At 36.9% G+C, this 14,675-nt stretch overlaps 1 long non-coding RNA gene across 1 annotated transcript in view; it reads right to left on the minus strand.

The window, feature by feature from the left end:
* Positions 1-10,345, minus strand: part of LOC113920693 — a 222,454-nt gene extending 212,109 nt beyond the window's left edge. The window contains exon 1 of the long non-coding RNA XR_003519346.1: positions 10,304-10,345. This is a non-coding gene — a long non-coding RNA (uncharacterized LOC113920693). The remainder of the gene's footprint in view (positions 1-10,303) is intronic.
* Positions 10,346-14,675: the final 4,330 nt, after the last annotated feature.

Consider the following 14,675-nt stretch of genomic DNA (forward strand, 5'->3'; position numbering starts at 1 on the left):
ACTACAGGGATCTGCTGGGTTTGGAGACTCCACACCGAGTCGGGTGCCAGAGATAGAAATGCTCGGTCACAAGCCAGGTGACCATGGAGTGCGGCCAGAGACCGGGGAGACAGGAGTGATTGACTTTTCTCTGGGGCCACATTGAGGCACAGGGCACCCAGTTCTTGGCTCCTCTGGGGAGGAGACTGGGAGGCCACCATTTTCACCCTGGTCCTCCAAAGCTGTACCGAGAGCTTGCAGGGAACAAAAGCTCCTGAGAGCAAAGCCCAGCAGCTTGCTTACCCCGGACCGACAAGGGCAGGGCAATTCCGCCTCCGGCAAAGACATTTGGGAACCACGGCAACAGGCCCCACCCCCAGAAGATCAGCAAGAACCGCCATCCAAGACCAAGTTTACCGATCAATGAGAACGGCAGAACTCCAGCACTAGGGGAATACTGCACATAGAATTCATGGCTTTTTTACCATGATTCATTAGTCTTTCAAAGTTCATTTTCTTTTTTTTAACTGTCTTTTTTTTTGCGTGTGAATTTTTCTTTTTCCCTTTTTCAACCAACATCTTATCAATCCCTTTTTAAAAAAATTTTTTTTATTTTTCATTTTTAGAGTCATATTCTATCCCTTCATAGTAGTTACCCTTATTTTTGGTATATATATATATATAAACTGTTCTCTCTTTAAAATTTTGAGATACAGTTTCTTCTAACAGATCAAAATGGACCCTAAATCTCTAGTGTATGGCTTTGTTCTAGTCTCCTGCCTGATCACATTCTCTCCCCTTTTATTTTTTCTTTCTTTTTTTTTAAATCTTCTTCTCTTTTTTCAAACAACTTCTTATCTTATCAATTCCTTTTATAAAATTTTTTATAATTTTCACCTTTACAGTCATATTCCATCCCTTCATCATATCAACCCTTATTTTTGTACATATATAAGTTTTTCTTTCTTTAAAATTTGGGAGGCATTTTCTTCTAACAGACCAAAATACACCCAAAATCTAGAGTGTGGCACTGATCTATGCACCAGCCTGGTCATATTTGATCATATTCTGCTTTTTTTGTTGTTGTTGTTCTGTATTTGTTTGTTTTTATTTTTTTCTTTTTCTTTTTTTTTTTCCTCTTTCTTCTTTCTTTCTTTCCTTCTCTTTCTTTTCCCCTGGTTTCAGGTCTTTTCTGATTTGTTTAGAGTATATTTTCTGGGGACATTGTTACCCTGTTAGCATTTTGTTCTCTCATTCATCTATTCTCCTCTGGACAAGATGACAAGACAGAGGGATGCCTGGGTGGCTCAGTCAGTTAAGTGTCTGCCTTCGGCTCAGGTCATGATCCCAGGGTCCTGGGATCGAGTCCCGCATTGGGCTCCCTGCTCAGCGGGGAGCCTGCTTCTCCCTCTGCCTCTGCCTCTCTCTCTCTCTCTGTCTCTCATGAATAAATAAATAAAATCTTTAAAAAAAATGACAAGACAGAAAAAATCACCTCAACAAAACAAACTAGAGGCAGTACCGACTGCCAGGGACCTACTCAATATGGACATTAGTACGATGTCGGACCTAGAGTTCAGAATCATGATATTAAAGATAATAGCTGAGCTTGAAAAAAACATGGAAGTTATTAGAGAAACCTTTCTGGAGAAATAAAAGAACTAAAATCTAACCAAGTTAAAATCAAAAAGGCTATTAATAAGGTGCAATAAAAAATGCAGGCACTAGCTGCTAGGATAAATGAGGCAGAAGAGAGAACCAGTGATATAGAACCAAATGATGGAAAATAAAGAAGCTGAGAAAAAGACAGATAAACAACTACTGGAACATGAGGGCAGAATTCGAGAGATAAGTGATACCATAAGACAAAACATTAGAATAATTGGGATCCCAGAAGAAGAAAGAGAGAGAGAGGCAGAAAGCATATTGGAGCAAATTATAGCAGGGAACTTCCCTAATTTGGGGAAAGAAACAGGCATCAAAATCCAGGAGGCAGAGAGAACCCCTCTCAAAATCAGTAAAAATAGGTCAACACCCTGACATCTAATAGTAAAACTTACGAGTATCAGAGACAAAGAGAAAATCCCGAAAGCAGCCGGGAGAAGAGATCTGTAACCTACAATGGTAGAAATATTAGATTGGCAACAGACCTATCCACAGAGACCTAGCAGGCCAGAAAGGACTGGCATGATATCTTCAGAGCACTAAACGAGAAAAATACACAGCCAAGAATACTATATCCAGCTAGGCTGTCATTGAAAATAGAAGGAGAGATAAAAAGCTTCCAGGACAAACAAAAACTAAAGGAATTTGCAAAGACGAAACCAACCCTACAAGAAATATTGAAAAGGGTCCTCTAAGCAAAGAGAGAGCCTAAAAGTAACACAGGCCAGAAAGGAACACAGACAATATGCAGTAACACTCACCTTACACGCAATACAATAGCACTAAATTCATATCTTTCAATAGTTACCCTGAATGTAAATGGGCTAAATGCCCCAATCAAAAGACACAGGCTATCAGACTGGATAAAAAAAAAAAGACCATCAATATGCTGTCTGCAAGAGACTCATTTTAGACCCAAAGACACCCCCAGATTGAAAGTGAGGGGGTGGAAAACCATTTACCATGCTAATGGACACCAAAAGAAAGCTGGGGTGGCAATCCTTATATCAGACAAATTAGATTTTAACCAAACACTGTAATAAGAGACACAGAAGGACACTATATCCTACTTCAAGGGTCTATCCATCAAGAAGATCTAACAATTGTAAATATCTATGCCCCTAACATGGGAGCAGCCACTTACACAAGCCAATTAATAACAAAATCAAGCCAATTATTTAAGGCAATTAATAACAAAAGCAAATAAACACATTGACAGCAATACAATAATAGTGGGGGACTTTAACACCCCCCTGACTGAAATGGACAGATCATCTAAGTAAAAGATCAACAAGGAAATAAAGACTTTAAATGACACACTGGACCAAATGGACTTCACAGACATATTCAGAACATTCCATCCCAAAGCAATGGAATACACATTCTTCTCTAGTACCCATCGAACATTCTCCAGAATAGATCACATCCTAGGTCATAAACCAGGTCTCCACGGGTACCAAAAGACTGGTATTATTCCCTGCATATTCAGACCACAATGCTTTGAAACTAGAACTCAATCACAAGAGGAAAGTCGGAAAGAACTCAAATACATGGAGGCTAAAGAGCATCCTACTAAAGAATGAATGGGTCCACCAGGAAATTAAAGAAGAATTAAAGAAATTCATGGAAACCAATGAAAATGAAAACACAACTGTTCAAAATCTTTGGGATGCAGCAAAGGCAGTCCTAAGAGGAAAGTATACAGCAATATAAGCCTTTCTCAAGAAAGAAGAAGGGTCTCAAATACACAACCTAACCCTACACCTAAAGGGGCTAGAGAAAAAACAGCAAATAAAGCCTAAACCCAGCAGAAGAGAAATAATAAAGATCAGAGCAGAAATCAATGAAATAGAAACCAAAAGAACAGTAGAACAGATCAACAAAACTAGGAGCTGGTTCTTTCAAAGAATTAACAAGATTGATAAACCCCTGGCCAGACTTATCAAAAAGAAAAGAGAAATGACCCAAATCAACAAAATCATGAATGAAAGAGGAGAGATCACAACCAACACCAAAGAAATACAAACAATTATAAGAACATATTATGAGCAACTCTATGCCAAGAAATTAGATAATCTGGAAGAAATGGATGCATTCCTAGAGATGTATCAACTACGAAAACTGAATCAGGAAGAAATAGAAAACCTGAACAGACCTATAACGACTAAGGAAATTGAAGCAGTCATCAAAATCTCCCAACAAACAAAAGTCCAGGGCCAGATGCTTTCCCAGGGGAATTCTACCAAACATTTCAAGAAGAATTAATACCTATTCTTCTAAAACTGTTCCAAAAAATAGAATGGAAGGAAAACTTCCAAACTCATTTTATGAGGCCACCATTATCTTGATCCCCAAACCAAAGACCCCATCAAAAAGGAGAATTACAGACCAATATCTTTGATGAACATGGATGCAAAAATTCTCACCAAAATACTAGCCAATAGGATCCAACAGTACATTAAAAGGATTATTCACCACAACCAAGTGGGATTTATCCCTGGGCTGCAATGTCAGTTCAACAACCGCAAATCAATCAACGTGATACAATACATTATCAAAAAAAGAACAAGATTCATATGATCCTCTCAATAGATGCAGAAAAAGCATTTGACAAAGAACAACATCCTTTCTTGATCAAAACTCTTCAAAGTATAGGGATAGAGGGTACATACCTCAATATCATAAAAGCCATCTATGAAAAACCTACAGCGAATATCATTCTCAATGGGGAAAAACTGAGAGCTTTCCCCCTAAGGTCAGGAACACGGCAGGGATGTCCACTCTCACCACTGCTATTCAACATAGTATTAGAAGTCCTAGCCACAGCAATCAGACAACAAAAAGAAATCAAAGGCACCCAAATCAGCAAAGAAGAAGTCAAATTCTCACTCTTTGCAGATGATATGATACTTTATGTGAGAAACCCAAAACACTCCACCCCAAAACTGCTAGAACTCATACAGGAATTCAGTAGAGTGGCAGGATATAAAAGCAATGCACAGAATCATTGGCATTCCTATACACCAACAACAAGACAGAAGAGAGACAAATCAAGGAGTTGATCCCATTTACAATTGCACCCATAATCATAAGATACCTAGGAATAAATCTAACCAAAGAGGCAAAGGATCTGTACTCAGAAAACTATAAAATACTCATGAAAGAAATTGAGGAAGAAACAAAGAAATGGAAAAACGTTCCATGCTCATGGATTGGAAGAACAAACTTTGTGAAGATGTCAATGCTACCTAGAGCAATCTACACATTCAATGCAATCCCCATGAAAATACCACCCACTTTTTTCAAAGAAATGGAACAAATAATCCTAAAATCTGTATGGAACCAGAAAAGACCCCGAATAGCCAGAGGAATGTTGAAAAAGAAAAGCAAAGCTGGCAGCATCACAATTCCGGACTTCCAGCTCTATTACAAAGCTGTCATCATCAAGACAGTATGGTACGGGCACAAAAACAGACACATAGATCAATGGAACAGAATCGAGAGCCCAGAAACGGACCCTCAACTCTATGGTCAACTAAACTTTGACAAAGCAGGAAAGAATGTCCAATGGAAAAAAGACAGTCTCTTCAACAAATGGTTTTGGGAAAATTGGACAGCTGCATGCAGAAGAATGAAACTGGACCATTTCCTTACACCACACACAAAAATAGACTCAAACTGGTTGAAAGACCTAAATGTGAGACAGGAGTCCATCAAAATCCTAAAGGAGATCACAGGCAGCAACCTCTTCAACCTCAACTGCAGCAACTTCTTCCTAGAAACATCGCCAAAGGCAAGGGAAGCAAGGGCAAAAATGAACGTTTGGGATTTCATGAAGATAAAAAGCTTTTGCACAGCAAAAGAAACAGTCCACAAAACCAAAAGACAACTGACAGAATGGGAGAAGATATTTGCAAATGACATATCAGATAAAGGGCTAGTATCCAAAATCTATAAAGAACTTATCAAACTCAACATCTAAAGAACAAATAATCCAATCGAGAAATGCGCAGAAGACATGAACAGACATTATTCCGAACAAGACATCCAAATGGCCAACAGACACATAAAAAAGTGCTCAACATCGCTGGGCATCAGGCTAATCCAAATCAAAACCTCAATGAGATACCACCTCACACCAGTCCGAATGGCTAAAATTAACAAGTCAGGAAACGACAGATGTTGGTGGGGATGCGGAGAAAGGGGAACCCTCCTACACTGTTGGTGGGAATGCAAGCTGGTGCAACCACTCTGGAAAACATTTTGAGGTTCCTCAAAAAGTTGAAAATAGAGCTACCATACGACCCAGCAATTGCACTACTGGGTATTTACCCCAAAGATACAAATGTAGGGATCCAAAGGTGTACGTGCACCCCGATGTTTATAGCAGCAATGTCCACAATAGCCAAACTGTGGAAAGAACCAAGATGTCCATCGACAGATGAATGGATAAAGATGTAGTATATAGATACAATGGAATATTATGTAGCCATCAAAAGGAATGAGATCTTGCATTTGCAACGACATGGATGGAACTGGAGGGTGTTATGCTGAGTGAAATAAGTCAATCATGGAAAGACATGTATCATATGACCTCACTGATATGAGGAATTCTTAATCTCAGGAAACAAACTGAGGGTTGCTGGAGTGGGGGTGGGGTGGGAGGAATGGGGTGGCTGGGTGATAGACATTGGGGAGGGTATTTGCTATGGTGAGCGCTGTGAATTGTGCAAGACTGTTGAATCACAGACCTGTTACTCTGAAACAAATAATGCAATATATGTTAAGAAAAAAAAAAAGAAGAAGATAGCAGGAGGGGAAGAATGAAGGGGGGGAAATTGGAAGGCGAGATGAACCATGAGAGACAATGGACTCTGAAAAACTAACTGAGGGTTCTAGATGGGAGGGGGATGGGTGGATGAGTTAGCACGGTAATGGGTATTAAAGAGGGCACATTCTATGTGGAGCACTGGGTGTTATGCACAAACAATGAATCATGGAACACTATATCAAAGACTAATGATGTAATGTATGGTTCTTAACATAACAATAAAAAACACTTAAAGAAAAAACCACATTCCTTAATTTCTTATTAAAAATAATTCTTGGTAGATAACAGGTGTTCAATAAATGTTAGCTACCATTATTATATACCAGATATTATTCCAAGAAATGTATATGTATTAATTCAACTATTCCCCCAAAGTTCTAAAAGGTAGGTATCATTATTAATATTATTATTATTTATTGTTATTATTAAATGAGGGTACTAACGCCCATCCCACAAATCAGGATTTGAACCTACACCAGGGCTTTTAAACACTCTGCCATTCTGGCTCCAGGTTTAAATTGATGATTTCCAACAAGACACACCATCCTTTTTAGTTAGGATTCTGGTTAAGTTCATCAATATATCACGTACTTAAGTGTCATTGTTTGAGACAGAAAAAAAGAAAGTAGTTGTTCATTTTATCTAATAATTATATGTCAGTCTATTAAGAAATGATTCCCATTAGGTTTGATTAAGTTAATATACCAAAAAATAATTTTTGCTCACCTTTAATAATTATATATAATCTCCTCAATGTAGAACTCCATTTCATTGGGGGTAAAACTAAGAATATTAAATAGTTAAAATTACTTCAGAAGTAAGCCTTTTTTCTTATGAGACACATGCTAGCTGTTGCAATTTTGTCATCTCCTGTCTACTTTCACTTTCAAGACAAAGTTACATTCAAGAAATTTCTTATTAAATGCATGGCTAATTCTCAAGTCAGTATTCTCAGCCTGGATCTTTTTCCCTGGAATCCAAGAACATGGTTTTCAACAGTCTAATGATTAGTGTGATCTATTGATAAATTCAAGAAACCTCCCCATTAGTGTTATTGTTGCACCATCATTTTCTTATTTACCAAGATTAAAACTTCAAAGTTGTGGGGTTTTTTTGTTTTTTTATGAACATTTTATTATTTTTTTAAATATGTTCAGTTAGCCACTGTATAGTACATCAATAGTTTTTGATATAGTGTTCAGTGAAAAGAAAAAAACAAAAACATAGTAAAACTGCTGAAAAACAAAGATGAAAAGAACATTTTAAAGTAGAGAAATAAAGATGTAAAAATAAAAGACTAAAGCTTCTGTAAGATAATGTAGCATAATATATTCATGACCTTGGAATACAGGAAGATTTCTTAAGCAGGATACACACACACACATACATTAATCATCTCTTCATCAAGAAACACGATCATGACAATAGAAAGAGAAGAACATATAATCAACAAAGGATTTGATTCCAAATAATCTGAGAACACATAAATCAATAAGAAAATGATAAACCCATAGGAAACTTGAAGAATCATTAAAAAAGGGATGGGGCACATACAAATGACCATTAAAGATATAAAAAAGTGCACAACCACATTAGTCATTAAAGAAATGCAACAAGATATCACCTCACAAGTATGGATGGCTAAAATTGGAAAGCTTGACAACAGTAAGACATATCTATGACCAAGAGAACCCGGAGTTCTCATATATAGCTTATTGAAGCACAATATGATACAACTACTTTGGAAAACTTCAGTAATATCCTCTATTATTGTAAAATATACATCCTATGACCCAGACATTCTACTTAATTCAATACCTAACAGAAATGCATGCAAATGGTCATTAAAAACTATACATACATAATAACAGCAGCATTAATTATAATAGTCAAAACTGGGAACCACCCAAATAGCCATTCAGAGTAGAATAAACCAATAATTTTGCTATATACATACAACAGAAGGTTACCTATGATGAAAAATGAAAAACTATTGCTATTTACAAAAATGGGTATATCAAATAAACTTAATTTTAAACAAAACCAGTTCCCCCCAAAACATTATACCTTATGATTCCATTTATATAAAATTCAAAAGACTGGATGGAGAATATTTATGGAGAGGAGGAATGGGTAGTGACTGTGAAGGGCACAAGAGGAGCTCTTGGGGTACTGAAAATTACTTTATTTCTTGTCATGAGTAGTAGTAATATGAGTGTGTTCACTCTGTGAAAATTTATATGTTGTATAATATGATCTGTGTACTTACTTTACACAATATTAAGTTATATGCCCAGTACCATGTTAGTTAAAGGAAATAAATATCTACTTTTTTAATTTATGGACTTCACTTGCCATAGACACAGTACATCCAAAAAAATGGGGGGAGGGGAGATCCTGACACAGGAATAAAATATAAAAACCAATTCATCCTCACAGGTGCAAGAAGGCTGGGTAAATTTTCAGCCCTGATGCCTGTGCCAGGATCACCACACCCTTGGCACAGCTGTCCATGAGCCACGCTTGCTTTATAAAAGAACATTTTGCTAACTTTCTAAGACTGTAGACCTAAACACAAAATTCTGTTTCTAAGATAACATCCTGTACCATACCTCGTTTTACTTTGGCTGCCAACCTGGAACAGTCATTGCCTCCATTATTTTAAATGGAGGGCTTTTCAGTGCTACATTTATGAGTTTCTTATTTTTTAAGTGGATAAACCTGGCCAACACCACAACCTTAAATACTTTTACTAGAACAAGTACCATCCACTGCAGACACATCCTTCATAGAGAAAAATCTGGCTTCTTGATACTTTGGTCTGGCCAACAGACATCCTGCCAGGTTTACAGTGAAAGATCAGCGTTCTCTGACAACAGCATGAGGAATATTTCCCATCCAGGAATGAGTGAATTCGGACAGGAGTTTGCAGGTCTGGCAAGACATCACGTGGACTAGGCCAAACCAAACATCGAGTGGAAAACTCCACTCAGACAGTATGCCATGGGTCCAGGCCCCCTGCAGCCAGCCCACATGTGCAACTGACACTACTTAGTAATGAAGCAGCAGCCAAACAGTACTGCACACACTGTGCAGAGAATGTACCTCAGCCAGGTGGAGGGAAGGATGACAGGACCACTGGGACACTGTCCCAGGTCTAATCAGAAAAATACACTCTGGATTTTTCCAGGACCTCATGATGCCAGAGATATTTTGATCATGAAGTTGAGGAGGTATTTTGAGCATAAGTGGCTTTTGTGACCCATATGTCTAAATATTTTCCCTTTTATGCTAGGAAAAAAAGAAACCTTGGCTCACAGTTCCACAAAGTGAAAAAAAAAATGAAATAAAACTTTACTTAAAGCACAAATGTATCCTACCAGATTCTGTCATCTCCCTTCAACCTTCTTATTCCTCAACTGCCAAGTCACTAGTTACGAATAGTGTTGCTATGCATTTTGCATAGTGACTAGTACACTTTTCATTCCTAAAACTATTATTTATTCATATAGTTGTTACATCTACTTTTGTTAATTTATTTTAAACACTTTTAAAGGTGCATGTAAGCACTTCTTGAAATTTTGCCCCCAATAAGAAAGATTTCATAAAGAGGACAAATTAATTCAACATATCTAAACTTGCACTTGCCACAACTTCCATATTACTTCTCTCCATTGCTATGAATAACTGAGGGTTGTCTGTGTATCTACTTTAAAGTATGTGACATTTACCCATTATATCTGAAACTGGAAAGCATGAAGATGCATGTATGTGGCAAATGCAGAGCAAGATATTCTCCCCCAAAAAGTAGGAAATCACTTTACTTACAGTATATTGTAGCAGACTTCACAGAACAGTTGAAGATGTCAGAAGACTCCTAAATGTGTAAAGGAAAATTAATTTTTAAAAGTCTGTGAACTTCAAAGATTGTACAGATATATAAAACAGTTATATCACATGCACTAATATTTCTATGACTAATGACGCTATTAAGATCCAATTTCCAAAACATATATATACATTTCCTGACAGATAAATTCTTATAATTAGAACAGCAGAGTTTTTCTAAATAAATATTATTCACATACATTTAAGTAAAATCACATTTATATACATCTTCTCAAAGAGTAAGGAAAGAGCCAAAAATTACTGTGAGCTGTTAACTCCAACAAGGGTCAGTTACCTTCTGCTGTGCTTTCTCATGTTTTCTTGGAATTCCACAACACCCCATTTTGTAACCCTAGTTTTTTGATCATCTCAGTAAAAATTCAAAGATTCTAACCCTTCCCATAAGAGGCAAAGAAGGATGAAAGACTGCTCCCCAGGTCAATTTACTTGCCAAGGAGCTAAGATTTCTCCTAGTATTCAAGTTCCAATGGCAGAGGGTTTAAGAGGGAAAAGAGATAGATTGTTTGGTTCAATACAGAACACTCTTGACTGAAATATTTTTCTTTTTTAAAAATAATATCTACAATTTCTATAGCCATTTATAATTTACAAAATGCTGCCCCATGTTATTTTGTTTAATCCTCACCAGAATAGGTATTCAGACGATATTTTGTAGATGTAGAAACTGAAGTCAGAACCTGAATCTATGCCCCCAACCCCAGCACAAAGCTTTTTCCTCTTAACCACAACTGCTCTGAATATGTGAAAATAAGAAATGAGGCTGCTTAGAACTCCCTTCTCTTGGGTGAGAACCATAAAGAAGATTCATGATTTAAAATTAAGAGAGTTATCAACAAAAGTTAAACTATGGAAATAGTCCAAGTGTCCATCAACTGATGAATGTATAAAGAAGATGTGGTATACATACATACATACATACATACATACACACACACATGCATATACACACAATGGAATACTACTCAGCCATCAAAAAGAGTGAAATCTTGCCATTTGCAATGATGTGGATGGAGCTAGGGAGGTTTATGCTAAACAAAATAAGTCAGCCAGAGAAAGACAAATACCATATGATTTCACTCACATGTGGAATTTAAGAAACAAAACAGATGAACATATGGGAAGGGAGGGAAAAAGAGAAAGAGTGAGAGAGAGAGGGAAACAAACCCTAAGAGACTCTTTACAATAGAGAACAAACTAAGGGTTGATGGAGGGAAGTGGGTGGGGGATTGGCTAAATGGGTGATGGGTATTAATGGCACTAGTTATGATGAACACTAGCTATTATATGTAAGTTGATGAATCACTAAATTCTACTCCTGAAACCAATACTACACTATATGTTAACTATATGCAAACAATGAATCATGGAACACTACATCAAAAAACTAATGATGTACTATATGGTGACTGACATAACATAATAAAATAAAATTTTTTAAAAATTTTTGAAAAAAAGAAAAATAATAAATAAATAATAAATAGATAGATAAATAAAATGAAGAGAGATACTGATGGAGCCTGAAAAGATACTTAGCAAATCTGACTAGACCTATGAAAAAAAATTTTGATAGAGAAAGAGAGCTGAGACATGAAAGTGATCATTTCATCCTCTAAGGAAGTCACTAAAAAATGAGAACCGTTTTAGCATTAGTATAACGAATGCTAAAGCAGAGGTTCTGACTGGTGCTACCAAAAAAAAAAAGAGAGAGAGTCTGGGATTAAAACACCACATCTGTAGTCATAATAAGGATAGAGCTAGGTAAAACCTGCTTGTAACTGTAAATCAATAATATCTCTACTGTAGTCAAATAAAAATGACCTTTTAAAAAGAATTTGAGTGTAATAGTAAGATTGCTGAAGGACATGGCAATTTCAAAGAGGTTTATGAGGAAAACTACAGTATTCTCAAGCAAAGTTGGGAAACTCATGGTCTGAAAATTGTAACTGAAAAGAAAATTGTTAAACTTACATTGGTAATCTTTTTTTTTAAGATTTTATTTATTTATTTGACAGAGAGTGAGAGCACACAAGCAGAGGAAGCAGCAGAGGGGGAGGGAGAAGCAGCCTCTCTGCTGAGCAGGGAACCCAACTCAGGGCTTGATCCCGGGACGCCGGGATCATGACCTGAGCCAAAGGCAGACACTTAACCCACTGAGCCACCCAGGCACCCAGATAATCTCTTTCAATTGTGCTGTATCAGTTGAAATTATTGTTGAGTTTCCTGCCTTTCTAGATTGAATGACTTAAACTCACTATTTCCACAGCTTGTAGAAGCATTAAACATCCCCATGATCCCTTTCTACCTTTACCTTCTACTTCCACATGTGCTGTTTTGGTGTTTCACTGTGTCAACCAAATTGTGAACTCATACCTTTTACTGGTTTCAAAAAAAATTAAAACAAATATTACCTTTTTAAAAATCATATTCACACTGATCATTATGAGAAATAGAGATTACAGATTTCAAAAGATTCAAAGAGTATGGCATAGCTCCAATTTTAAAATTCATCTTTCAGATACCATTTTTCTCAAAATTTCTCTGGCAGTAAAGGAATTTGGAGGTCCTGACTTCATCCCTTCTCTAGCCAGCACCTCATCTAGTCTCCTAACCTGCTAACTGCTGTTGCTTTTCACTGATCTCCTTCTTTTCATTTTCTTCTCCCTCCATCTCAAGAAAGGGAAAAGCTTTCTTGTATCAAGTTTAACAATTTAGTGATTGTCTTTTGTTGCTGAGATGTGCCTAAGGTCTCATGATCCAAACCAAGAGATTACTCAAGCATTTTTCTCCCCCAATACCTCTTAACTCTAGTAAAGGGGAAAAGAATGGAACAATAGTCATAAATGATCAAACAACTCTGGACACCCATTGATTTGAAAAGAAACATACATTTAAAACCAACTTAAATAATGTATTATTTGTCCTATGTATTTCATATTCATAGTTGTTTTAAAAGCAAACTACTTATATGTATCCAGGTCACATGAATATGAAGGATTAGTAAGCAAAATCCCTCATACAGAATTATAAAGGACATAGCATGTGGAATGATACAGCATAGTTCAAAGTCTGTCTCCCCCACTACCTTAGGCAAGTTAACTTGCTCATAATAGGGACTTACTTAATATTTACTAGTTCAAACACCAGCTGTAATAACACCAATGATGTGTCAATATATTTCTAAGTTGCCTTATGTCATCATATTGGAGAATCACCTCAAAACCCTAATTATCAACTAGTATTTGCCTTCTCCTCCCTCTCCATTACTGTAGATATTCTGAATTTTGTTTATGTGGGCTTTTCATTGTCCCTACTGAAACTCTAGGCCAAAAAAAAAAAAAAAAAGGAGGGTTGGAGGAGCTAAATAAATGTTAGACTCATGGCATCGCATGTATATCCATGGTAAAGAACATATTTCTGTATTTTTTACTTTCCAGTAATTTTTTTTCTAGGATAATTCCAATATAAAATATGCAAGCAATTGTAAAAGAATACTTTCAGCTAAAAGTGGGCACACTTTAGGATGAAGTTTTTATCTCTTGAGTTTTTCCTCTTTTTTTTTATTATGTTATGTTAGTAACCATACAGTACATCATACATCATTAGTTTTTGATGTAGTGTTCCATGATTCATTGATTTCGTATAACACCCAATGCTCCATGCAATACAGGCCCTCCTTAATATCCATCACCGGGCTAACTTGTCTCCCCATGCCCTCCCCTCTAAAACCCTCAGTTTGTTTCTCGGAGTCCATAGTCTCTCATGGTTTGTCTCCCCCTTCCCCCCCCCCCTTCATTTTTCCCTTCCTTCTCCTAATGTCCTCCATGCTATTCCTTACGTTCCACAAATAAGTGAAACCATATGATAATTGACTTTCTCTGCTTGACTTATTTCACTTAGCATAATCTCCTCCTATCCATGTTGATGTAAACCTGGGTATTCATCCTTTCTGATGGCTGAGTAATATTCCATTGTATTTTTGGACCACATCTTCTTTATCCATTCGTCTATTGAAGAGCATCTCCACTCTTTCCACAGTTTAGCTATAGTGGACATTGCTGTTATGAACATTGGGGTGCATATGGCCCTTCTTTTCACTACATCTGTGTCTTTGGGGTAAATATCCAGGAGTGCAATTGCTGGGTCATTGGGTAGGTCTATTTTTAATTTTTTAAGGAACCTCCACACTGTTTTCCAAAGTGGCTGTACCAACTTGCATTCCCACCAACAGTGTAAGAGGGTTCCCCTTTCTCCACTACCTCTTTAACATTTGTTGTTTCTTGCCTTGTCAATT

This window comes from Zalophus californianus, chromosome 3 (assembly GCF_009762305.2).
Source record: "Zalophus californianus isolate mZalCal1 chromosome 3, mZalCal1.pri.v2, whole genome shotgun sequence".
Taxonomy (NCBI): domain Eukaryota; kingdom Metazoa; phylum Chordata; class Mammalia; order Carnivora; family Otariidae; genus Zalophus; species Zalophus californianus.